Raw genomic sequence first — 27,422 nt, 5'->3', positions numbered from 1 at the left:
AGGCAGAGATCCAGACAAGACATGGAAACAGGAAAGTGTTAACTGAAGAATGTCAGGCATTACAGGCAACAGGAGAAGGTGATAATAGTCCTCCTCCCTCAGTCTCCCCAGCACCCAGGGTGGCCGTAAGCTCTATTATATGAGAGGAGGGGGAAGGCGGACCTCGTTGTATAAGGAGCCTTACCCACCTAGCCCAGACACAGTCACCTCTGCTTTAGACTCTCCAACCTCTTCACTGCACCCTCCTTGGAGCACTGATTCACTGATTCATTCATTCACTCATTCATTCATTCGTTCATTCAACAATAGTTACTGGGACCAAGCCCTGGAAGTACAGCGATAAACAGGACAGATAGCATCCTCCATCTCATTGAGCTAATGCTCTAGTTGGACAGATAGACAAATTATAGGCAAACAAATATACATACAAGACATTATCAGGGAGTAAGTACTGTGAAGGAGAACAAACCTAGAATGAGACAACAGAGGGACAAGGGTGCCAATTTAGACAGAGTGGCTCAGAAAAGTCTCATAAGGGGTAATACGACCTTATGTTATTTTCATACGGTGATTCTATTTTTAAATTTTTTGAGGAGCCACCATAGCATTTCCCCAGTAACTGCACCATATTACACTACTGGATTTTGCATTTTTGAAGGATCATTCGAGCTGCTGAGCAGAAAATAGATGGTAGAGGGACATGGAATCAGGAGCCCCAACCGGGTTAGGGGCTCTTACAGTATTCCAGGCAGTCAGGAAAACGTTGGTTATTAACGCCTTGTCGGTCAAGGGGCTTAGTGAACTAGTGATGGGCTGGGTACAGACCACCAAGCCCACAGCAGCAGGAGCACAGCAAGCTCTGGGGATGACTGGGTGATTTGATTCGCACTCTCTGCTGCTCAGTCAACAATCTCCATGGGAACACTGCTGAATTGGCAGGAGACGGAGGTACGCCTGACACTCCAACAACATCTCACACACAAATATCCAGCAAAAGTAAGTGGGAAGCAAAGCAGACGCCTCGTTTGGCAACCGATTTGCATGGGAAGACAAGGAAATGGAGAGCCCTGGAAAGGGATAGCTAGTTAGAGAGTTGGCTATTCTTTCACCATTAAGTATCACTTCAGGGCCAGACTCAAGAATACAGTTTGTTCGATTTAAGAAGAAACTGCCACTCCTCATTTGTGTCGAGGCACAGGAGCCTGGAAGGATTTGGAGGTAGACGGAACTGTGATTTCTCAGGCTCTCAGTTGTTTCTAACAACGTTTGGTTATTTTCTTTCTGAGGAATATCTGCATATATTTCACTCAGTAGATCTAAATACTCATCAAGATTGTTTGGTTAATAATGACACGTAATGAATGGCTTCCGTTTCACCTTTTCAGAAGAGGATCCACAAATCCTTCCTGAGACCAAAAGAGTCCTTGAACTTTTAAAATGACAAGCATCCTGTTTAAAAATTACTGAGCTAAAACACTTCAGATAATAGGAGGAGGGTGTTTATTTTAACACAGTGATCTGTTTCAGTCTAAGAGTACAATAGGGCCGTTAGAGGAGTTAAGTCTCAATGAAAAATAAGACCAGTCTAATTCCCTGCCAGCCAATTAACAGCCTTTCATTTGCAGAGCGTTAATATTCCATCTCTCTTGAAGAGTCTCTGAACCCAAACCACAAAATCTTATCGCTGGTCGTCTACTGCAATTCACTCTCTGTTGGATTGTACACAATCCCAGAGGCTCAGATGAGAGACGGTGGACAAGGAAGTCTCAGAAAAAGTACCAAAACAAAAATGCATAGATTGATTGGGAAAAAACTGGGGAGGACCTATAAGGTTTTTGGAAGCATTTCCTCACCAAAGTACTAGTTGTTTTTATTTTTATCATAAGATATTCCATAACACGTTCATATGTTTCTAGATTTGTCCACATAGCAATTACAATAATCATCTGTATTTAATTGTTTAGTTTACAGAGATTTCCTTACACCTCATTTCTTTTAAAATGGAAAAGACCTCTATGAGGTAGGTACCCTCATTTTCTAGTGTGAAAAAATTAGGTGCCTTATTCAAATCACACACCTCTTCCTCTTAAACACTTTAGCCAATAAGTATCTTCTGAGATACTTACAAACGATTTTGTTTCAGTTTTAGGGTCATGGAGAAGAGGATATTGTAAACAAAGACAGTATTTTTATATATAAAAAAAAAAAAAACAATAATAAGGGTGTGCATATTGTAACTTGAGAATGTGGTGCCTGCACATGCTCTGTGGTTCCAAGGACAAGTGGCATAGTATAATGGTTTATACTCAAGTTCAGGTATTAATGGCCCTGGCTTTTTATCCCAGATTCCTGCCCCTAATTCACCATGTAACCTCAGGGAAGCTTGATATCCGAAGCCCGAGTTTTATTGATATGCAATGTGCAAAAAATGATAGTGCCTCCCTCTCAGGAAGGCTATGAGAACTGAATGTAACACAGCACATAGAGTGGCTCACCCAGTAGTGGGCACACAGTAAGCACACAATGAGAGGGGGCCCTTGTGGGGATTCCTGTTCATACCCCAGAACTCCTAAAAGCCAGTGGAATGTGGGGTCACACAGTCCAAATGGAGCTGCCAAGTTTGAGCCCAGGGGGTCTACTTATTGCTGCTTACTAGGCATGAGGGGCTTAGAACGGGGCTATGGTAAGGAAGCAGCTTAGCACAGATTAGAGAAATACAGAAAAGAGTTTCTTCTCTCCTTGCCCTTGTAAAAACTGCTATTGGCAAACACCTTCTTGAATTCATAGAGGATGCTCCACCTGATGGTTTCTCTCTGGCTCACGATTAGTGAAATGCTTTTTAAGAAGAAAAGGCTTATTTTTTTTCCATTCAGTTGTCTAACCTATTTTTAGATCTCAAATGCTGTTTCAGTTTTTTTATAAATCAAATTTTACCTTGTCATTTTTTAAATCACTTCTCCTATCCTAAAAGCATTGTATAACTCATAGTTTATCTTTGATTCAAACAATTTCAAATTCAGTTTGTTTTGAAACTTTGATAGTCCTTTGATGTTTTATATGTACTAGTAGCACTAGAATAGGAGCTGTTTCATGAACCTAGTAACTGTTGATTCAGTGAACAAAGATGAGGCATATAAAGGTGTAGGGAAGTCTGAGTTTAAAATTACTAGCTAAAGAATAGATGCTGGCCCGTGCAATTGAAATGTCTGCCTATGAGTTGTCAATAACGATAAAGTTGTAACCTTAAAAACAGTGAATATGGCCCCACAGTGGGTGTGAACTTAGGATTTTTATACAGACCCCATTGCACAGAAGTATTTTCTACCTCTCTTTTTCTCAAACATTCCCCAACCTCCCTCCTCCACTCCCTCAGGTGTCACTGAGAGAGTATACTCATATCGGTAATATCAATGTGTTGCCAAAATATTTTTTGTTGGAGTCTTTTAAGGAGTTCTCAAATAGTGCCCTTGTTTGCAAAAATTCTGAACCAACTGAGAAAAAAGGCAAAGGAGAAAGGCAGATGGGAGGCCAAAATGTCACATGTACTGTCACTGGTTGTGCAGATACCACTAGTTGCCCTCCCCCACCATACCCCCAAGTTTCTTCTTTCTCTTTGGGACCACCTTTCCCAGGCTCTCATGTTGTTAGATCACATCCCCCCCATGGCTCTGTTCTCTACAATGGCATGTGAACAGATGTGGTATCTCTACTTGAATCCCAGCTCCATATGACTTCCCACTCATGCTCCTTCATTCTCTTGGCCTTTCTTGTGGGCAGGAATGGAGATACTCAGGGAGATCCTCAAAGGCACATGTTGAAGAAAGCGGGATAGAATGACTGCATGGAGAACTTCCATCCCACTGACCTGAACCTCAATCTTGTGCAGTTAGGAGACAAAAATACCACTTGTCCTTTGGTCCCTAAATGTTTGATGGCTCCTATAAATATACCTGAGCCTACCTTAACTAATGAGAAGCTGATTTTAAAGACTGTCTTTTATCTATGCACAGGTAAATTCCAGCATCAAGCAGCCCTATCCACCCAGCATTTCTGACTAGGGTTCCCTCCACCCGACCTGCCCTTCCCACCCCTCACCCTCATGCTGGCAGGAGCCCAGCAGAAAGCCTGCCCACATGACCCTCACTGGAATTACAAATAACCTCTGGATAGCCACTTCTGGAAAACACTTTGGAATGGTTATTTATGGAAGAATTAGAGGAATAGGATTGGGGAATGGAGATAAAAGGTAAATAAAAAAATAACTAAAACAAGAAAGGGTGGGGGATAAGCTCTTCTGTATTAGCCTGGATTCTAACCCTAATCCACTCCCACTCCACTTCTGCTCCATGGATTAAATTTTGGCATCTTGTCCACATGCTCCCCAGCATCTAATCTTGGCTTGCCCTGGAATGATCTCTCCTTTTTCCATCTCAGCCCACACAGCTGGGAATTCTGCAGCAGCGGAAGTCTGCCAAAAACAATAGCCTTCCTAAATGTCCAACAACGAGGGAATTGGTATATAAATTATGAAGCGTCCAGTCAGTGGAGTATTATTCAGTCATTAAACATGATAAACATAAAGCCTTTGAAACAACATGGAAAATGTCCCTGAAATCAATGTTCCTGAGGTTTCCTTTCCTAAAGACAAGTCATACAGTTACATATGCAATATGGCAGCAACATTAAAAAAAAAAAAAATTTCCCTATGGGAATAAAGCTATGAATTAAACTGGAAAAACAAAAAGCAATTGTTGGGTTAGAATAGTGGGATTCAACAAAAATTTTTAATTGTTTAATTAAAGCTATTCTCTGCTGCCTTTGTCTCAATGACACTATGGGGGCCTCCCACCCCTCTCACTGCCGTGGAGAGCAGAGGGTAGACTAGCGGAGCTGCAAGAGACTTCTAAGTCCAGACACCCCATGCTCTGCACAGATTCAGAGTCTGAGCACAAGTCCTGCTGTTGCTTCCATATGCCCTTGCTTTATTTTTAACATTTTTAAGATTCTAAGTATTTTGCATTCTGCTGGTAGTGTTGTCTCCCTTAGTAACTCAGACACCCAAATAGAAATACTCTCAGGCTCCCTCCTTTCTGATGATCCCAGTTAACATGACACTATTTTAGAGGAGTAATGGACAAATCGATGTCCTTCGATCATCTGAACAGGTGAACATAACCCTGTTGAAAAAACTTGGGAATGTGGGATTTGCATGCCTTTCACTGTTCAAGAAGGTATTGGTAATGGGGTCAACTTTTCGCTGTTTTTGTCATCTTCTTGAAATGTACCTGGGAATGCCTATATGGAAAGCATTCAGTACCAGTAGGATGCAAATTAATGCACATTGCACATATTTCTTGCTTCACAATGTCTCATATCTCAAAAAGCTTAATAGTTGATCAGCACCCTTCCCATCTCCATCCCAGCAGCCCTGTCCTCATAGGGAAAGGAAAAAGGCAATGTCATATAGCTGTCATTCATGCACCAAGCTCTTATCTTGGCTTCCCTAATGTGAAGTCTGTGAGGGGAGCCTTCTTGGGATATGAACTCCTGGTTCCAGGCTTTGCAGTATGCCCATAGAGTTAATGTAACTTCAGACAAGGCCCCTAAGACAAAGAAGGGAAACCCACATTGGGTACATGTTAGGCAAAAGAATAGCGAGTGACAACTGAACAAACTTTAGGTATTCTTGCTCAGGGGGCTGAGGACTGAAAAAAATATAAGCAGCCACTGGATGAGATTAATGAATTTTTGAGTGAGGAATTTGACCCTAAAACTCATAGTTCAGTGGGGGCAGGAACCAATCACAGGCAGACAGATGTATGGAACTTGCTATGAGGTAGTGCCCACAAGAGGGAAGGCTGCCCAGGGCAGCAGTCTTCCCCAGGATCTGGCCAGAGCTGGTTTGGACACTGGAAAACCACTTAACCACTTTCTCAATCTCTCTTCCAACTGCCAGCTCTCTTTTCTGATCTTGTCCATATCACATATAATTGCCCAAATCACACTACTCCCTTGTCTTCTGCAGCACTCTCTTCTTTCCCCGTATTAACACTTCCCACCCTCTCCAGTAATTATCTATGTATTATGCTGATTCTCACCATTATGCTTTGAGTAGTCCCTGAGCACAATGACCGTTTCATATGTACCTCTGTATCCACAATGCCTAGTAAGGTGCCTGACACCTCGTAGGTGTTTAATAATCCGTCTTGGTAATTAGTATGACTTCCTAGCATAGAAACACTTCTCTAGTTGAGAAGACCCCTGAGAGGAGAGAAGGGCTGAAGAGCACCTCCATCATCCATGGAGAACACATTCCAAGACCCCAAGTGGATGGCTGAAACCTTGGATAATACGAATTTTCCCCCACACATACATACCTATGATAAAGTTTAACTATAAAGTAGGCACAGTATGATATTAACAATTATTATAAAATGGAACAATTACTATAATACTGTATAATAAAAGTTATAGGAATGGGATCTCTCTCTCAAATTATCTTACTGAGCTGCACTCACCCTTCTTGTTGTTGTGATGACATGAGATGATAAAATGTCCTAGTGATGAGGGGAAGTTGCTGAGCAGCAAAAACAGGACACTTAGCATGTTGGAGGGATAAACCCAGCTAGGAGTCTCCACATTGTAACGTAGAGCCTGACACTGAATCAAATAATAGCTGGTGTTATGAAATTTGAACATCTCTATGCTGAGCAAAGATGGAGACGTTTGCTACTAGCTAGAAGAAGTTGGGAAGATTTAACATGAGCATTAAGCTGCATTCTTCACAGGACCATCCTACTTTTTTCCCCCCCTCTTTGAAATGGAAAAGTTTTATCTTGTACTTGGAAATGCAGCATTTTCTTCTGAATTCATTAAAATTTTGTAGTGATGCTAATTCCAGTTTATGATTTATGAATCTAATTAGGAAATGTTTCTTCCCGTCTTTCATGTTGAGTTAATGAAATGTGAAATATCAAAATCCACACTGAAGAATTTTTAAAGCCCTCTAGTTAACTTTTACTACCATATAGTTACAAAAATTTTTTTTCTTGTGATGAGAACTTTAAAGATGTATCTCTTAGAAATTTTCAAGCATATAATACAGTATTATTGACTATAGTCAATGCTGTACATTACATCTTCATGACTTATTTCTTTTATAACTAAAAATTTTAAAAGGCAAATTCCTTTAATCAAACTGATTTCACCAAAGAAATGCTAAGACAGTTAGAAATGTAGTCATGAGACTTACTACCATGATTTTTTCCCTCTTTTCAGGATGTCAATACTTTTGCTATATTTGTAAGTCAAATTCAAACAAGCTCTAACAAGAAAGCAAGTCCTGTCAGTATAAGGTCACTAATATCAAAGGGGTATTTTAGGGAGATTGTTTCGACTCAACTGGAAGTTGGACAAAGAAGAAATCAGTGAGTTATGAAAAAGTTCTGGTATGTCAAAAGTAAGAGGTCTTAAAAAATCACTGGTAGATCTTGAAGGGGCTAAAAGGCTGTTTCTCTTTCCAGCAGATGATTATCAGTATTTTAATATTCAACAGAAGTGTTTTATAGGAATATTCCAGAACTCATAAGAGCAGATAAAAGCTGGGCAATTAAAGGGCAAAACCATGGGCTTCAGAATTTTCCAAATTTGGGCTCACTAGTAGGGTGACCAGGTGTCCTGGTTTGCATGGAATTGAGGGCTTTCTCAGGATCAAGGATTTTGAGTGCTAAATCCAGGGCAATCTCAGCAAACTGGGATGGTTGGTCATCTAGCTAGTTCTAGAAGTTACGAGCTGAAAAACATCATTCAGATTACTTCCCCGAACTTCTGATTCCTCCCCTCTAAAATGGAAATAATGGATTGTCTTGAAAATTTTAAATATAGGTATAGTTCCTGAGACATTCAAATGACATTTGGCACTGAATTTAACATGTTCAGCAAGACTAAAATTTCCCCCAAACTGTATATTTGATCTTTTATCAACCAAATAAGGAATTTTTGTGTTATTTTACTATATTTTTTCATGTAGCCAAGTATACACTTCACATTTCAAAATGTTTTTCAATTCCAAACTATAACTTCTGTCAAATGTCTAGAATCTGAATATAGTCATGGATTTCATTTAAACTTCTTTAGAAAATTGGTTTTATATTGATTCCAGAGAAGAGTAAATGTTCCCTCTTTCTGAAACTCCATGCATTCTGAGAACTCAGTAATGAGCCTGACACAGGCTAACATTGGAATATCCACCATCTTTGATCATAGTGAACTACAGATAAATCTAGATTGATGTCATTATCTAAAGACTGTCATGGGGCAGGGAGCAAGACTGTAAACAAAGCAAATCCTTTGGGTCAATGTAAGAGAGGTTGGGAGACAGATCCAGTGCAGAAAGGAAGTTTCAGGAATTATGTGCAGGTACATCAGGAATTGGCTACAGTCCCAATAAGGAACTGGAGCTGGAATGAGAAGAAACAAAATGTCCTGGAGACAAGAGAATCAGAAGTCAGGTTATTACTGTGGCAGCAAAGTAGGATTGGGGACTAATACCATGGAACCAGGTGGTTTCTGAAATCTGATATTTTCAGAAGATTTTCCTTACAACTGAATTTAAATGCCATTGGTTATTTTTCGTCAACCAAACAATTTGTGGGAGGACTTTAAAGCCTCATTTCTACTATTTATTTTTCTTATTTTTTGCGTGGAAGGATATACACTTCCTAACCAACCTCGTTCCCATGCATCTGAGAAAACAAGCTGAATGAAGAAGAAACCTCTAAGCTCTTCCCTCCACCTTAATTCATATCTGACATGATAAACCTGAAGACGATTCATGAGAGTGGGCAGATTTTTTTAATTGTATCCTTGACAATAAAATTATAAATGATCCCAATAAGAAACAAAGAGAGGGCATAGCTAAAGAGACCAATTCCCTTTTATAGTGAAGTCTCTAGAAACACATTTCTGTAGGCATATGCAAAAGAGAGGGATTGAGGGAGATACTGTACAAAGGAAAAAAAAGAAAAGGAATTGGTTTGAATCTCTAAAAATGCTATTAAAATACTGAAAACTTTCAGATAGCTAAGAAATTGCTAAGAAGGCGAACAAACATTTTTTGTCATATTAAAAGTAAATAGTGTAAAAAGAAATGTATTTATCAGCTGCCTGGGTTACTGATGTAGTGTTAATAGATGACAATGAGATAGAAAGGAACTCAGTTTGAACTTTGCATTAGACCTTTTTGTCAGCAAGCTTGACTTTTATTCTGGAAGAGATAGGAGAAATATTGATAGATGGAGAAGGTAGGATAAAAGAGCACCTGGCATCTCTGAAGTGGTTTGGTTCTGTAACTGTAAAAAACACATATTGTGGTGTAGTGTTCCTCAAGAATTTGTAGTACTTTGTGGAATTATGGCAATTGGGTAAAGGTGTTCCCTCTTATCTAAAAAAAAAAAAAAAATGATGCAGATGGAGCTTGTCATTTATGGACTTGTAAGCCTGACATGAAATCCAGGCAAATTTCTGGGATAGAATATTAATAAAAATTCTGGTATAAGTTGAATTGTGAGCACATAAATGAGATGTGGAGAATACCAAAAGATACTATAAGATCCATCAAGAACAAATTGTGCTCAACCGATTACACACACACACACACACACACACACACATACACACACACAATTAGTTGATGAAATGAATGCTTTGGCTGAATCTGAATTGTAGGAAAGACTTTGGCAAGGTCATATGATGTCCTTATAGAAGAAATCGAAATGTCTAGAGAGAGACATTTCAGACTCACTGACCTACCTTACCCTATGAGTTCAAATTAGTGCATTTTATTTGCATTGGGGAGGCCTTGTCAGCAGTTTAATTAATAACAAATGGTACCATTCTGATCAGATAGTGAATTACATAAAAGAGGAGGGATACATTGTAATACATCAAATGGCAGAAGCAAAAAATTGTTTTAAGGCAGAAGTACTGGAAGTAATACTGCTTTTTATAAAAAAACTAATATAACTATTTTACTTGCACAGTTGAGCACTACTAGACAGGTGGCATAAGATGTAAATGTGTTGAAAAAATATGCTAAATCTTGAAAAAATTCTTTAAATTTAATTTATTCTGGGAATTGATAAGCAAGCACATGGATTAATTTTAGAAGTGTAGTCTGAAGAATTCCAGGTTAAACTGAAGTGTAGTCTGAAAAGCATTGTAGTGTACTTAGTGTCAAGTTGTTTATTTATTTCTTTTTTTTTAGAATGAAGGCTTTGGAAGAATTTCGAAGGATGAGAAGTGTACAGTTATAGAAAGGACAAGGTATATCCAAACAGTATAGAAAAGTGTCCGGATTTTCACTAACCAAATGTTAAACATGAACGTTAGTGTTGTAAAAGAGATGCCAAAGTTTCAAATATGAACTTAGGCTCTGTTAAAGGAATACCTTAGTGCATGGAACAGATGGCATGATGGTACCTTAAGTGTGATGCTGATTTGTCTTGTTCTGAGAACCACACACCAGGAAGGGTATGAACAAACTCGGATGTATCTGGTAGAGAAGGTTCAGGGCGGTAAAGAGACATAACAATTAGGTCACATGCGTAGATAAAGGAACTAGAATTGCAGGGACACCATTGCCTTCAAACCCCTGAAAGCTGAACTTACAGAAAAAGGATCAACACTATTGTTCCCTCAACATGGCCTAACATGCATGTAACCAGTGGGGCTAGGAAAAGCTAGTGCTGAGTGAGACCCAGAGCCAAAATGGAATAATCTCAAAAATGATCACTATTAGAGCCGGCACAGATATTTTTTTTTTAAGTTTGCAAAGTCCTAGGTTGCAATTTTTTTTTAAAGTAAGATGGTAGAACCAAGGCACAAAGCCAAAGTAATCAGAGAGAACATGAAAGCCAATGAGCAAGGGATGGCAAAACAGTCAGAAAATAGGAGTGATAGGGAAGATGAGGCAAATCAGAGAGATTTTAGTACCACCAGATGACACAATGCCTCTGGCCATACTCCTGGATATGCCCTGTGCATTTTAAGGGACTAAAAATAAAAATATTAATCAACCCAACCTCCAGACCCTCAAGTGAGAGGAGAGCAGGGAGCTTGTTATCCATAGTTTCAGCATATGGAACAGATGAGAAAATTTTTGAAGTCTTGTCCCAAGAGAGAATCAATTTCCAATCCAGAATATTTTGGCAAAAGAACAACAAAACAATAAGCAGAGAAGTAGCCAAATTCAAGTAGCCAAAAGGAAAGTAGAAACCAAGAATGAGTTTGAAAATGAGAGAAGCCAGACAAGCAATGAGCAAAGAGGATGACAGTGAACACATAGGGTGAAGGGAGACAAGTGTGAAAGAATGAGGAATCACTGTACTAATATCCATAGTAGATTTTTATGTAGTGTCCCTGTCACTCAAATGGAAATGGTCATGTGTCTTTAAAAGGGACAAAGTTCTCAGTAGGGAGATTTTCCTGAGGAAAACCACCTTTGGACCTATGCATTTCCAGGAGAGAACATCGGTCCTCCAACTGTAGCTGCTTGGCACATGTTTGATGAGGTCTAATTATATGAAGAAGGAGGCCAGGCTGGTCTGGAATAGATTAATCTGATCATATTCCAATGGCTTTAAGCTGTCATAGTCTCAGGACTTCTTCAAGGTATGAAGATCTCAATGTAATGTCCCCACAATTTACCAGAGAACAATTTATTGACTATTAACTCCCATTCCTACACCGCAGACTACAATTAATTTGATTGAGAGGGGCCAAGAATGGTAGGCTCAGATCCTAAGATTGCTGCAAAAAGCTCTGCCCAGTAGACTATGATCCCTTTCAGTGTAACTGGTGTGAGTATTGTCTGGGTCTGGGTAATGCAGGCCAGAGTCAGAAGTGAACAACACCTTTAGCTTCAGAAAGATCATAGCTGTGTAGAACAAATATATTTCTTGTGTTTTTCTTTAAATTAGTTATCAAGTCTATTGAAAGTATAACATAAACTCCAAAACTTGGGGCATAAATCACCAATAGCAGGGCACTGGGTGGCTCTGTGGTTGAGTGTCTGCCTCTGGCTCCGGATCCTGGGGTCCAATCTCCGGATCCTGGGGTCTGGAGATTGATCCCTCATCAGGCTCCCCGCAAGGAGCCTGCTTCTTCCTCTGCCTGTGTCTCTGATTCTCTCTGTATCTTTTATGAATAAATAAACAAAATCTTTAAATCAACCAATCAGTCAATCACCAATAGCTTCTGGCCATCTTTGATTATTCTAGAGGGTGAGTCTTATAGCAAAATCACTAACATCTTACCTAATTTCAGGAAGTTACATTTCCTATTATACACAGTGTCATATCTATGGGCTTCCAAACTCACATTCCTTGGGATTTTCCCAGGGAGAATGCTATCTATGCAAGCTTCAGTGTTTGTTCAAGGAATGATTTAATATGATGTCCAAGCAGATGAAGGATCTCTCTATCCAAGAGGTCATGTAGGATCAGATTCACCAGTTTCACAGGAAGATATAAGAGTACAGCACAAATTGAAGAGCATTACTCTTTGTTTCTACTTCTGGAAGGTTGCTTTCTACTCAACATTCCGATTGATCTTTATGAGCCTGTTGCTTTTAGGATATCTAAAAGCAACAACTTCATTAAGAGCCGTTCATCATCAAGAGGTACTAAACTAATGGGAAGCAGCAAGAGAAGGTAGCAGTGCCACATGTTTAAGATGTATTATTTATAGAGGGCTTTGTTTAGAGTACAGAAAAGGAGTACATATGCTTTTCGGGAATGCAAATATCAGTTACTAAACTCTCACACAGCTGTACCTCTACCTCTTCCTAGCAAGAAAACATCTGCCCCTAGATGGCCAATCTGGATTGCCTGAGAAAGAGGTGATGGATCAAAGCAGAAGAGAGGTCTCCTGAAGCAGGTTGACAGAGACAGAGACAGTGGTAGGATTCTGAGGTTTGGTGGGTAGCCGGGGTCTTGCTTAGAAAGAGGTCTTCGTTCCAGACAGAAAAGAACAAAGACTAGGAAAAATATGGATAGTAAAAAACAGCAGTAGACTTTTTCATGTTCTCCATGCACAATTCAGCAGAAGTAGTCTGTTCCTCACCCGACAGAGGCTGCTCTATCAGCAGGCCTCATACATAGATATGACCTTGGTTTGTGTAAGCATCTGGACCTACCAAACCAAATATGATCCTCAGAACTTGCCAGAAACTCCATAATTTTTGTGCTTGACTGGAATATCAGTGTTTTTTCTGTAGGGATGCAGAACACTCTCCTCCTCTTCCTGGCAATGGACAGACTGCATTGGGAGATGAACTGCACCTTGCCGGCAGTCTGGGTGGTGTCCAGCCATGATGAACATACCTAGTATCTCAGGTGATTATGAGGAAAATGGCTGGCTCTGTCAAAATATACCAAGTGATGTCTGAGAGACACACTAACCCCTCATTCAGAGAGATTAGATCTGTGAGTCTTCTGGGCAGTTTGTATGTTCTTTAAAAACCGGCCCCATGAGATAGACCTGTTTATTCAACCTAAAGAGCTATAACAAAGGGCTGTTGGCTTCCAACAGTATCTTGCTGGAGCTGGTCGTGGTAGTCTATTTCCCTACCTTCCTGCATAGAATTGCAAGGGGTAGTGGGCAGTGCCTACCTTATCATCTGGGAGAAATTTATTTGCAGATACAAATGTCACTTGGAGAAAAGGTACTGAACAGGTATTATTATATACAAGAAATATATAACATTAGTGATCTCTAAATGTTCTTCTAATATTAACACTTATTTATGCATTTGCTTTCTTTTTTAAAAAACTTCAGTTTATTTAAACTAAAAAACAGGAGGGCATATGATGTGATGAGCACTGGGTGTTATATGCAACTCGAATTATTGAACACTACATCTAAAACTAATGATGTACTATATATTGCCTAATTAATTTAAATTTTATTTGTTATTTTATTTTTTTGTTACTATTTTTTTTTATTGGAGTTCAATTTGCCAACATATAGCATAACACCCAGTACTCATCCCATCAAGTGCCCCCCCTCAGTGCCCGTCACTCAATCACCCCCACCCCCTGCCCACCTCCCTTTCCACCACCCCTTGTTCGTTTCCCAGAGTTAGGAGTCTTTCATGTTATGTCATTCATTCATTTGGGGAATATAAAATAGTGAAAGGGAATAAAAGGGAAAGGAGAAAAAATGAGTGGGAAATATCAGAAAGGGAGACAGAACATGAGAGACTCCTAACTCTGGGAAATGAATTTAAATTTAAAAAATTTTTCAAAATTAAAAAAAAAAAGTTCACCCATTTCTCCTACCCCCACGCCCCTACCCTGCCTCTGGGAACTACTAATCTGTTCTATGTGTCTATTAGCTTATTCCACATATAAGAGAGATCATATGGTATTTGTCTTTTTCTATCTGACCTATTTCACTTAGCATAATGCTCTCAGGGTTCATCCATGTTGTCACAAATGGCAAGATTTCATACTTTTTTATGGCTGAATACTACTACTCTATATGTATACGTCACAATTTCTTGATCCATTCATCCATCAATATACACTTAGATTGTTTCCCTATCTTAGAATATGGATAATATCATGTGATGAACATGATATATCTTTTCATATATCATATAGCATATATCTTTTCAACTTAGTGCTTTCATTTTCTTTGGATTAAAATCCAGAAGTCGAAACTCTAGATCATAGGGTATTCTATTTTTAATTTTTTGAGGACCTCCACACTGTTTTCCACAGAGGCTACACTAATTTACATTCCCACCAACAATGTACAAGGGTTCCTTTTCTCCACACCCTTGCCAACACTTGTTGTTTCTTGTGTTTTTGATGCCAGCCATTCCAACAGGTGTGAGGTGATATCTGATTGTGGTTTTTATTTGCCTTCCCCTGATGATGATTGATGTTGAGTATCTTTTCATGTGCCTGTTGGCCATATTCTTTGGAAAATGTCTATTCAGTTCTTCTGCCCAATTTTTAATTAAATTGTTTGGGATTTTTTATGAATTCTTTATATATTTTGGGTATTAGCCCCTCGTCGGATATATGATTTCTCCCATTCAGTAGGTTGCCTTTTCATTTTGTTGGTTTCCTTAGCTGTGCAAAGGTTTTTCATTTAATATAGTCCCACTTGCTTATTTTTGCTTTTTTTTTTTTTTTTTTTTTTTTTTTTGTAGCTTTTGCTTTTGATGTAATTGCTGAAACCTCTGTCAAGGAGCTTAGTACCTATGTTTTCTTCTAGGAGATTTATGGCTTCAAGTCTTACAGTCAAGTATTTAATCCACTCAGGGTAAATTTTTGTGTACAGTGGAAGACAGGGATCCAGTTTCATTCTTTTGCATGTGGCTGTCCAGTTTTTCCAACATCATTTATTGAAGAGACCATCTTTTCCCAATTGTATATTCTTGGCTCCCTTGTTGTAAGTTAATTGGCCACATCCACATGAATTTATTTCTGGGCTTTCTATTCTGTTCCACTTATCTATGTGTCTATAAGGTATGCCAATACCTTACTGTTTTAACTGCTAGAGTTTTGTAATGTAATTCAAAATCAGGAGGCCTCCAGTTTCATTTTTCTTTCCCAAGAATATTTTGTCTATTCAGGGTCTTTTGTATTCTTTTTTTTTTTTTTTTTTAATTCATGAGAGACACAGAAAAGAGAGAGAGGCAGAAACAAAGGCAAGGGAGAAGCAGGCTCCCCTCAGGGAGTCTGATGTGGGACGTTGATTCCCTGAACTCCAGGATCACAACCAGAGCCGAAAGCAGAGCTTAACTGCTGAGCCATTCAGCTGTCCCAGGGTCCTTTGTATTCTATTCAAATTTTAGGAATGTTCATTCTATTTTTGTGAAATCTCTTACTCTTATATTTGAATTTTTTAAATGTTTGTTAACCTAAATATATCTCTAATTGGTAAAGTTTCAAGCAATGTAGTAAAGTGAAGGAAGAACTGGTTAATTTTTAGACATAGTACAGTAACAGTCTTTTGGGCAGAGTTGATCATTATTTTGAATATTTACATACACATGCTCACTTACACGAATCTACACTAAGCTGGTAAAGGATATACACATCTATGTTTCTATCCTGCCCTTCGCCCAAGTAGGTGAGCTTTTAGTAACTAGAGGAATGATCTGGTTCTTAGCCTTGGAGGTAACAGGCAATACTTCGGTAAAAGAAAACTTTTGTTCTTCTAGATCGATTGCTCTCAAACAAGTGTACAGCAGAATCACCAGGGAAGCACAATAAAAATACAGATCTCAGAGCCCCACCCCCACATATTTCTGATTCAACAGCTAATTCATGTCATTATAGGCCTATAGAGAACTCTCTTTTCCAGTGGTTCCCAAACTTTACATGTATCAAAATCACCAAGAGGGCTTGTTAAACACAGCTTGTTGGGCCCACTCCATTTCTGATCTGTAGGTCTAAGGTAAGACTCAAGAATGTATATTTCTAACAAGTTCCCTGGTGGTGCTCATACTATTAGTCTGAGAACTACATACATTTTGAGAACCATAGCTCCATTTAAATTGTAAATCAGCTCTCCTAATTTTTGCCTGTATGCTAAGGGACCAGGGCTCTGATTCAACAGGTGGCACTCAGAGATTTGAATTTGTAGTAAATTTCCCAGGTGTTTCCTATGCAAGTGCTAGTATGAGAAATGCCAATGTAGGTCCTTTGTGGGTTTTTTTTTTTATTATTAATTTATAAAATTAACTCCCTGGTACAGCCTCTGCATACTTGTGATACCAAAAATAGTTGTAGTAGCAGAACCCTGTTGCAGATTATACCTACTGTCTGAAGCCCTACTAAAATCTGATTTCTTCCCTGCTCCTTGTCTCTACTTTCTTAAAATTGCATATTCCATGTCTAGACTGGGAAACTGGAATGATTTTAAGTGAGAGTCCCCTAATTCCACAGTTACTGCAAAATAACTAATTTAACTAAAAAAAAAAAACGAGTTGGAATCTCTGTTGGCATAGCACCAACATTGACTTCAGGATTGGCCCTTGAAGGGTAAATGGCAGACTAGTAATCACGGGACACCACAGAGATGACAGCACTCAGGGAGTTCACTACTGAGCTGTGCTGGGATCTCTCTTCAACAGAGACAGAAGGCATCTCTTTTGTAGTTTACATGTCAGTTGGCTGGCACATATTTCCTTATTCCTCTCCTTTAAAGAATAACCCATCCAACTATTTGGTCTACAGTTGGGCACATGTATATCTTCCAGGTCTCATTTGTGGGAAGAAAGCAGAAATCTGGTAGGGGAAACTCTGTTGGGAGTGTAGAGGCTCCAATAATGGCAGAAGCAGCAGCTGTGGCTACTTGGCAGGCAAAGCTTTGGGTTCATTGTTGGAGTTGAGCCACTGGGGTGACTGCCATTAAATCAGCTGGTCATTGCGAGATGTAGGACTTCCTACGTTGTCTTCTAAGTAAAAAAGATATTATTCTTTTTCCCTTTACACTGATGTGGGATACAATATCAGGCAGCTCACTGCCACATCAAGCAATGCAGAGTGGAAAATTACACTGCCTTATTTTTGTCCCTTAAATATGGATACAGATATCTGTGCCTTCTCTCTAAGAATCCTAGAAACTGGAAAACCCCACTAACCACATACGATAAAAGGTAGAAGTGATTCAACTAGAAATTGAGGAAGTCTCAATCTGAAGTCTTCTGGGAAGACCTGGATATTCCCAGCTTTCCATATTCAGGGGCTTTCCTTACATCCCTGACTTGTTTGTAGAAACTAAATGGCAGCTTTGCCTTTTCATCTGCTTGATGTATCCTTTTGAAATTTCTACTGGGGCGGGGGGGTGGCGCCTGGGTGACTCAGTTGGTTGAGTGTCCGACTCGACTCTTGATTTCTGCTCAGGTCAGGATCTCAGGGTCCAAGGATTGAGCCCCATGTAGGGCTCTGCATTCAACAAGGTGTCTGCTTGAGAACTGTCTCTCTTCCTTTCCCTCTGCCCCTGTCCCCACTCACACATGCTTGCACACATGTTCTCTCTTGTGCTCTCTCTCTCTCTCTCTCTGAAAAGTACATGAATAAATCTTAAAAAAAAATTTCCACTCAGAGTCTAACATCAATTATTTACCAAGTTCCTAGGTGACACTATGACATCATCATCAGGTATGCCCAATGACACAGTGATTACAGGAAGTGATTGATTTGACTGTGCCTAGAAATAGACATCCCTTTACCAATCAATACTATGGATAATGATTTCTTTTTCCCATTTAAAATTACCAATGAATTTCACTCAATTTTAGCTGCTCAATTCCACTGTGGAGTATTCTGAGAAGCTGTTTTCATGTAAGCATAAGTGTGAAATATCTTGTTAGACCAGTCTTACTACATGACCTCCAAATGACTTAACTCAAAGGACAATAGGGTGTTTACTAATAAGAATTGCAAATTCTTGGAGAGTTAAGTTGGATGAGAGCAATAGCAGCCTGTCTCCTCCTGGAAAATTCCTGGTGAATTGACATCATCTAAATCTGCCCAGCCAGCTGTCTGTGGCTAACTCATAGACCCTACGGCATTGTGGGTAGTAAGCTTGTATTAAGTAATTATCTGGAATTGAGCCTATTTGAAATAGTGTTTGCATTGCCACTTTTATTCATCTATTTCTGTTGACATGAGCATTTTAGGTTTCATCTTTTATTTTTGCACTTCGTATGCACGTTGGAACAAATGGCTTTGGGGGCATTAGTTATACTCTAGGCCCAAAGGAATTCTCACTCCTCACTATATTCTTTGCTCATTTTGATAGTGTAAATCCATGCTCCTTAAATCATTTCCCTAACAGGTGCCTAATTTCTTGTATTAGTCACTCACGTGTGAACAATACTGCCACCCTCAGGGAGTCCTGGAAAATGCCTTTCAACATGAAAAGTTGTTTACATGGGTATGAGACTGGGGAACCCGCAAGAAATAAATGAAACAATATTTGTTTGAGTTGCAAGCTGGGAGAGAAAGGACTATATTGTTGAGATGTCCCAACAATTATGAGAAGGGAATTTTAGTTGTTTTAACAACAGCTAAATGAAAGCAGGCATTTTATGAGAGCTTTTGGGGTTTTCCAGGAGAGTGGGATCAATGCATCCCTTCCAAATACTTGAGCAGCGACTCACTGATGAAATGTCAGCTGGTCACAGTCTGCTCATTGTGTGACACCCTTGCCTGAGATACATGTTTCAATGCGGAAGTCCCTTTTGTCACCAAGGCCACTTTGAGATCCCTCTCTCCCTGGTTTTCTTTTGTGACTGAATGTCACCAGTGTTCTGATGACCACAAGTTGGTATGTGATCAAAAGACATTGTTAGCCCACTCAGTTGGGCTGCAAATTCATAGCAGCCCAGAGAAGCATAGAAGAAAAATCTCTTTAGAGAAAAATCTTGATATTCAAAATCTGGAGGAAGGGCTCTTCTCTTTGATCTCTGAGTAATGCAGGACTCCAGTACCCAAAGAGGCTCTTGAGCTATATAACAGGCACCCTTTCAGGTCATCTTTAGCAAGATGAGATGGCATCCATTAAAGAGGCTTCCATGTTCTCAGAGGACCAGGCAGTTTCCAGGAAAGCAGACTACTAGCAGTTCCCCTTGCCGCACTCCACTTGCTCCTCTCTCTTCCTACTGCAGGAAAATATGAAATATTTAGGCAAGGCCAGTATTTCCCCTAAACAGCAGTAGGAACCTGCCTACCAGGCTTTGCCCACACCTGCCTTCAGTTCTGTAAATGTCACCAGTAAAGAGGATGAGCTTTTATTTTTACCCTTGGTTATATTGTTGTCAAAGATTTTGTTTGTCAAGCTATACTTTAGTAATATTTTTTCTCCTTCTATACATCAAAGATTGATAGAAATTCCAAGCAAGTCTTCTGTTTTGTCTAGCTCATGTAGCATTATCACAGGTAAACATAGACTCTCTTTTATCTTTTGGTTTTAAAAACTGTCTTTATCGAGCCCAAGAAATCCAGAAACCCCAGACTGCTATAAGGTACCAGGAGTCATGAATTCTTTTTTAGCTTTTTAGTCATGAGCTCTTATCAGCACCATTCTTGAAGGCAAGTTTTATGTCAGCATAAAGAAGACCAAAGGACCCCCTGAGTCCTAACATGCTGGGAAGGGAATTTCTAAAAGGCAGTGAAGGGAGTTATGGAAGGATTGAAAGATAAAGGGACAAAGAAATAAAGACAAATCTCACTAGCTGCACTTACATTGCAGGACATTTTACTCACAGACCTTAATCTCCATTGAAATGGGTATTTAGCAAGTCACGACAATATCAGTACCTAGAACAGTGCCTGACACATAATCGGGGCTCAATATTTACAGATGGATAAATGGGGGGGGATGTAGAGAAAAGGAGAGAGAAGAGTGACTTTGCTTCTTATATTTGCTGTTTTATGTTCTCTAAATTTACCCTAATAGAAAAATAATAGACTTTGTTTTAAAAAAGCAAGCGAGAAAGAAAATAATATGGCTGTTTAATTAGCAGGAGAATCCAGCATCCAGGCAGCAGGGCATAAAATGACTTTCCCAAAGCGGAGGTTCAGCTCCACACAACAATGAGCCCGGGCAACCCAGCCAGATAATCGTTATTTGTCTTTAATCATTTTTTTTAATCTTTGAAAATCACTAATGCTCTCATGAAAAAGTATGTTGCAAAGCTATTAGAGAACAGAATACAATCTTATAATGCCAAATAATTAGCTTGAAATATCTCTGATACAGCATTTTAGCTGAAGAATTAAGCATCATTCTGGAGAATTATAGCATGCAGTAACGCTTAGAGTTGCAAAACAAAATGACACAGTGAAGAAAAAAAGTTTCTTTCTTCCTTTATTACATTTGGCTCAGCATATATTGAATGCCTGATGTGTTTACTTATCCTAATGATCACACTGAATTCCCTCAGAAGGCATAATTTGAAGCCTTGCATTTTAAATGTAACTGACCGAGGTCTCTTAACCCAGTAATCTATGTTGAGAATGACAACATGTCCTGTCTGTTGAGTGCTGAGCAGAACACCTGTCACACAGGTGCCCTGCTCACATGAAGCTGAAAGTGGTGATTGCTTATTCATTGACATCTGACGTGAGCAAATGAAATGCACACAGAAAAGGAAGGCTGAATGCTTTATATTAGGTATAAAAAGGTACGTAAAAGTACCACATACAGATTAGTTGTTGTGTTGTTATGATAAAGCCCCTTGACCAATGATCATTATGGAAGTGAGAAAGAGTATCAGAAAATGAGGAAATGGATGGACTTCGGACCAAATGTTAACTAGACTCTCTTTGAACTGCTGTCTCTTTCTTTCTTCTTCTTCAGGGGTGAGGGATGGGAGGGAGGGAGGGAGGGAGGGAGGAGGAGGGAGGGGGGAGAGGGAGGGAGAGAGGAAGGAAGGAAGGAGGACGGAAGGAGGGAAGGGGGAGGGAGGAGGGAGGGAGGTCGTGTAGGGAGGGAGGGGGGGGCGGGAGGTATGGAGGGAGTGGAGTGCGGTAGGGCTGGCTGATGGTGTGGCGTAGGTAGGTCGGATGACTTAGTCATCTTCCTACTCTTCATTCCGTCCTTTTTCTTTCTTTCTTTCTTTCTTTCTTTCTTTCTTTCTTTCTTTCTTTCTTCTTTCTCTTCTTTCTTCTTTTTGTCTCATGCATCCATCCATCCATCCAGTCAATTGCATCATTCATTTATAAATTCAGCAAATATTTATGACATAATCCAATGAGTGGGGTTCTAGGGACAGAAGGATGACAGTCCAGTTAGGCTTTTCTCTGCCTTGTCAGAGATGAAGATTCCAGCTATTATCAAGAAACCAGATTTGGGGTGCTGATTCATTTCTGTAAATGAATCAGGGCCGGCTATTCTTTTTTTTTAAGATTTTATTTATTTATTAAAGAAAGATACAGATACAAAGAGGCAGAAGCAGGCATCCTGTGGGAACTTGATGAGGACTTGATACTGGGACCCCGGGATCATGCCCTGAGCTGAAAGCAAATGCTCAACCATTGAGCCACCCAGGTATCCTGGGGCCAGTTATTATTTTATGAACTCCCAATCTGGGATCTGTGAGGCTTTCTTATATGACAAAAAATTAGTAATTTACCTTTTATTCCCCAAAGTATATCATATTTAAGGTACTTCTTAGGCTATGTCTTAGACTGAAGGATGTAAATGGCACCGTGACTGACATGGCAGTTACTTAGGAATCAACACCCTGGCCCCTTCTTTAACAGACCTGCACAAACTCCTACTGACTCTTCATGACTGCACAACAAGGGAAGAGGCAAGCTGCTGCTGCCTCTGAGGAAAATGCCTTTGGGCCCTTCCCAGATGGAGTTTGCCACTCCTGCCTTAGGTTCAGATGTCACTGGGAAACGCATGAGGAACTCAAAAACACCTCTCACCCCTCAGCTAGTAGCCCCAGTAATTTTAGCTGCACTGTGAATTTGCATAGGAAGCATTTGAGTTCTCCACCCCCACATTTTATCAGATCAAACCCAACACTTAACAGAACTACAGGTTCATCTCCATGGACTGTCTTTTTTTTTTTTTTTAATTAATTAATTATTTATTTATTTATGATAGTCACGCACACACAGAGACAGAGAGAGAGAGGCAGAGACTCAGGCAGAGGGAGAAGCAGGCTCCATGCACCGGGAGCCTGACGTGGGATTCGATCCCGGGTCTCCAGGATCACGCCCTGGGCCAAAGGCAGGCGCCAAACCACTGCGCCACCCAGGGATCCCCTCCATGGACTGTCTATGTTGGTTGCCCTGTTAGAGTCTTTATGGATCTTTCTGTTCCTATTCTAAACCGCCATTATTTCTTGTATTTGTTCTTTATCCTGAAAATAGAATTCATTTTCTTCTACCTTCTCTATTTGTATATGGCAGAACTATCTTCGACCGTTTGGAATGGTCCACTAACTTAATATGTACAATATTGAAGAAAATTGGAAAGCTTTTCAGATTTATAGGTGTTAGAGCAATATGATGACAGAACTTCAGAAATAGCTTCTTCTCATTTATGGGGCTCAAGATGGAATTAGTTTTCAGAGCTGTGACACGGATTGGCTTTTATGAGAAGACATCCCATGATTTATAGTCTTAAAGAAAAAATATTGACTGAGGTGAAGACAAGGTCAGTATTTACACCAAAGAAATGTGCCTGAATATATATATCTCTGTGGTATTTTCTCCATTCAAGAGTGTGACAATGATACCATAATTGTGGGTTTGGCTTCCTTTTTGGCTATATTGAGCTCAAGAACCAAAGGACAAGGAGGAAGAGGAGAGGGAAGGGGAAGGAAGATGAGTTTCCACAGATTCTATATATTGAAGCAGTGGTTAATAATATATGCCTTATAGTTACCCATTGAATCAACATGTATTTATAACATCTACTCTGTGCCAGGTCCTATATTAGGTTCTAGAGATAAAACAGTGAATGAAGTAGACATAATGTCTTTTTCTTATGAAGGGACCAGAATAGTGAGAAAGAAAAACATAGAACAAATTATAAATTGGAGGCTAATTATGAAAAAGGAAGTGTAGGTGGCTACTAAAGGAATATATGACATAGGTCGTGACCTAGTTGAAAGGGGAAGGCAGAGAAAGGGTCAGGGGGAGATAGGAAACATCTTTGGATAGAACTCAAGTTGTAGTTGAGGTATGAAGAGTAAGTCACAGTTCAGCCAGGCAAAAGGTAGATTGAGTCTAGGAGTGATGGAGAAAGACAGAAAAGTCTCCAAAGATGGAGAAAGACTAGACAGTATGTTCTTCTAGTCCTTTAGGTTAGTACAGTGGTCAGCATATAGGCCTATAGGCCAAATCAATCCTGCCTCTGTTTTTTTAAGTAAAGTTTTATTGGAACCCAGCCATGCCTCCTGTTCACGCACATATATGACCTAAGGCCATTTTCATACTATAGTACTAGAGTTGAGGAGTTGCAGAAGAGACTGCATGGCCTGCAAAACCTAAGATATTTTTGACAGAGCCTTCAAAAAAAAATTGTCAACCTTTAGTCTAGAGTAAGTGATTTTAGTCATGGTTGGTAATACTAGATGCTGTAACAAACCACTCCAAAATCTTAGATACTTACGTGATAAAAGTTTTTCCTCAGATCACAGCTCTGTGAGCAGCTGAACTGGGTAGCTCTTGTCTGAGTAGTGAAACAGGGGCACTATCTTGAGCCCCTGCCATCTGCTCTCCAAGGGTCTTGCACATTCAGCTATGTAGATGGGGAACAGAAAACATATTCAAGGATGTGAAGTGCTTTAGGGGCCAGGTCTAAGAATATTATATATCACTCTCATGCCTATTAGTCATATGGTCCCACCAAAATCCAGAGAAGGCTGATAAAGCAAGTTTTCTGCATGCTTGGGAAGTAAAGAAGATGTTCTAGGGAATACAGGGCAATGCCTCTGCCACAGCAAACAAGACAGATTTAAGGAACTGGGAGAAAACTCCTGTGTGATTGAATTTAGATGTTATGAGAGGGGTCTAATAGGCAGAGGCCAGATAGTGAAGGGCCTGTAAACCATGCCAAAGATTTTAACTCAGGTCTGTGTTATCCTGATGAGTTATGTCACCCCACTGATCTGATCCTCTGCTTCTTCATCATGCCACCTACTTTATAGAATTGAGTGGACACAAAGAGATCAAATAAGAGATAAATATCACCTAGCACATAACTGCTGATGATTCTTTGCTGAATATCACCAAGACTTATCCCAAAAGAAAGATAATTGAAGCATTCTGAATCATTTTTCTACCATTCCACTGGCTTCTTCTTATTTGCAACCATCTTTTCAAAGATACATTGGCCTAGAAAAAATTCAGGTCCCCTCCACCCAGAGTTGCTATTTTGCGAACTAAAACAATTGCTTTCCCAAATCCTTCACCGTTCCTGGATCCAAAAAAGATGTCAACTGAAGCCCAGAAAAAAATGAAAACATATATGTTTATAAATGGACATATGCACGCACACATACCTTCCTCTAAAAAAGGGCAAGGCCAGAGTGCCCAACCCCCTGCCTCTACCCCCATCCTAAGGTTATTTTTTTTATTTGTCTCAGAGTCCATTTTAAGCTCTGTTTTCTCCTTCATTAGAAAGAAATGCTCCTGGCCTAACATCTCCTCACTCTGGAGGAAGAGTTTTTCCTAAGTCAGGAAAACACGTTGAACACAAGAAAGGTAAGATAGAGTAATGTGGAGAAACAGCAACAATTTTGAAAAATAAGAGGTAGGCCAAACAGATATTAAAGGATGTTATGGAATTACAGCATGGTACTGACACAAGAATAGATAAACATCAATTGAATAAAACATAAAAGTAAGGCTTTAATATTTGCAACATAATTCAGTGAGGAAAGGGAAGATCATAAAATAAATTATAGCGGTATAAATCAATAGCAATTTGGAGGCAAATATATTCTCACACCACACACACACGCACATACACACACACACCACAGACAAAGCAGGAGAGTGTAGTGATTAAGAAAGGAGCATCTATAGTCAGCAAGTCCGAGATTAAATCCCAGATCTAATTGATTTAGCTGTGTTATTTAATCTTGAAAATTGCACAATCTCTTTGTGCCTAGTTTTCCTTATATTATTCAGAGGAAGTGATAATTATATTTACCTTACAGGGTTGTTATGAGGACTGAGTAAATTAAAACATATAAAGCACTTAAAACAGTTTCTAACATAGAGTAAGCACTCAATATATGTTAATCATTGTGATGGAGGGAAAATCATAATAAAAAAGTCACTTTGTTTCAATATATCCTACTCTACATTTATTTCCTTGTGTACTATGAATAAGACTCTGCATAATAAAAAAAAAAATGACCAAGACATGACCCTGTGTTCAGAGAGGGGATCTTGCAATCAAATACCAGTTAGGAATGTGTCTGCTCATCTTACCCTTTCTTCTTCATCCTTATCCAAGGTGAGTTCTTGGGCAAAATTAGAGTTACCCAGCACAGCTTAAACATATTGCAGACATAATTTCTGGTTCATGTCACTGGAAATACATCCTGCAATAAATTTATTTTGTTCTATACATATGTTGTCATTCATCATTGCAGCACTATACTTATGGGAAAACAGATTATGAATAGTGTAATAACTATGACTAATAATAAACAAGGCTATTTGTTTCTTGCTCTAAGGGAAATAAATCAGACAGAAATTGTATTCCCCGCTCTACCTTTATCCCCCAAAAGAGAGTTATCTATTACTGGAAAGTATCTGCAGTTTTAAAAATTCAACTTCCTCTCCCCAAATCAAGACAAATTACAACAACACTATAGAAAGTTTCTAAATATTTCAGTATCTTTGCAGAGAATGTGGGATATGTCCCAATGCCAGCTTCATAATTTATCAGGACATGTTCATCGCAGGTAACACTTGGAGAGCTCCTCCTTCTGACTTTGAATCTCTTACACTCCCCTTTAGAAACCTTCACACAGTTACTTGACTAGACCAATTGTTCCCTTGGCACTAAGGAAATGACACTTCCCCTATTCTCTGAATTTTGCTAGTGATGAACCTCTGAACCACACCACCTGTCTCTATATTTGCTTCTCCATCAGGCTTATGCTCCTTCTCTTGAGGTCTCCAACTTGTGACTTAGGGAAGTGGAGGGAGCAGTAGGCTAGGAGTCACAGGGCTAGTGGGAAAGAATTCACCTGTTACCCAGCTCAGAATTGTCTGAGCCTTGACATCCTTGTGCTAAAAGGACAGGGCATATTAGAATGCTCTTTAAAGTCATTTCCAAATTTAATTCTCTATTAAGTGAACTTCCTGTCCGTCTTCATCCTTTGGCCTGAGACTGTATCAAGTCCAGCTATTTACCTTGGAAGTCTCACCTTCACCCTCACTTGGTCCAATCAGAGAGAAAGGCACCTCTCCCCATGTCATCATGGTCTTCACATATTCCCTGGAATCTCTTTCTTCATGTCTTGATATGTCTCCATTCACTGTGGAATGGCTGCAACCCAGAAGCTAAGTCACCATTCAAGATAACTGGTCATTTTCAGCTAATCATTAAGCAACTCTTTAGGACTCTGTTTTCATATTTGAAAATGAGGATATCATGATCTATTCTTAAATCCCAAGCTGACTATGACTTGGGAAGAAAACGGTATGAATTGTGAAAAATGCTATGAAAATGAAACTGATATTATTACTAGAATTATTTTCTCTAAGAAATAACACACCTCTCAGCCACATGAGGATAACTTCAATATTATTATTATTATATTCACAGAATTAATATTAAATTCTTGGTGACCTTAGTGTTTGAAAACTTATTGTATACCTTGAGCTTTAGAAATCTAGAAACTCTATGCCTTG

The 27,422-nt window shown here is 39.4% G+C and overlaps 1 long non-coding RNA gene across 2 annotated transcripts; it reads right to left on the bottom strand.

The window, feature by feature from the left end:
* Nucleotides 1–18,799: 18,799 nt before the first annotated feature.
* On the bottom strand, nucleotides 18,800–27,059 carry LOC119869539. Of its 2 annotated transcripts, none has more exons than XR_005371094.1 (4): nucleotides 26,936–27,059; nucleotides 25,989–26,101; nucleotides 24,160–24,288; nucleotides 18,800–19,687 (listed from the first exon to the last, which is right to left on the bottom strand). It is a non-coding gene; the product is annotated as an uncharacterized LOC119869539 (long non-coding RNA). The 2 variants fall into 2 exon arrangements; XR_005371093.1 differs by having other exon boundaries at nucleotides 26,922–27,047.
* Between the last annotated feature and the right edge of the window lie 363 nt (nucleotides 27,060–27,422).

The sequence above is a fragment of the Canis lupus genome, chromosome 16, assembly GCF_011100685.1.
Source record: "Canis lupus familiaris isolate Mischka breed German Shepherd chromosome 16, alternate assembly UU_Cfam_GSD_1.0, whole genome shotgun sequence".
Classification (NCBI taxonomy): domain Eukaryota; kingdom Metazoa; phylum Chordata; class Mammalia; order Carnivora; family Canidae; genus Canis; species Canis lupus.
The sequence above is the reverse complement of the archived record's forward strand: the minus strand, read 5'-3'. Positions and strand labels throughout refer to the sequence as shown.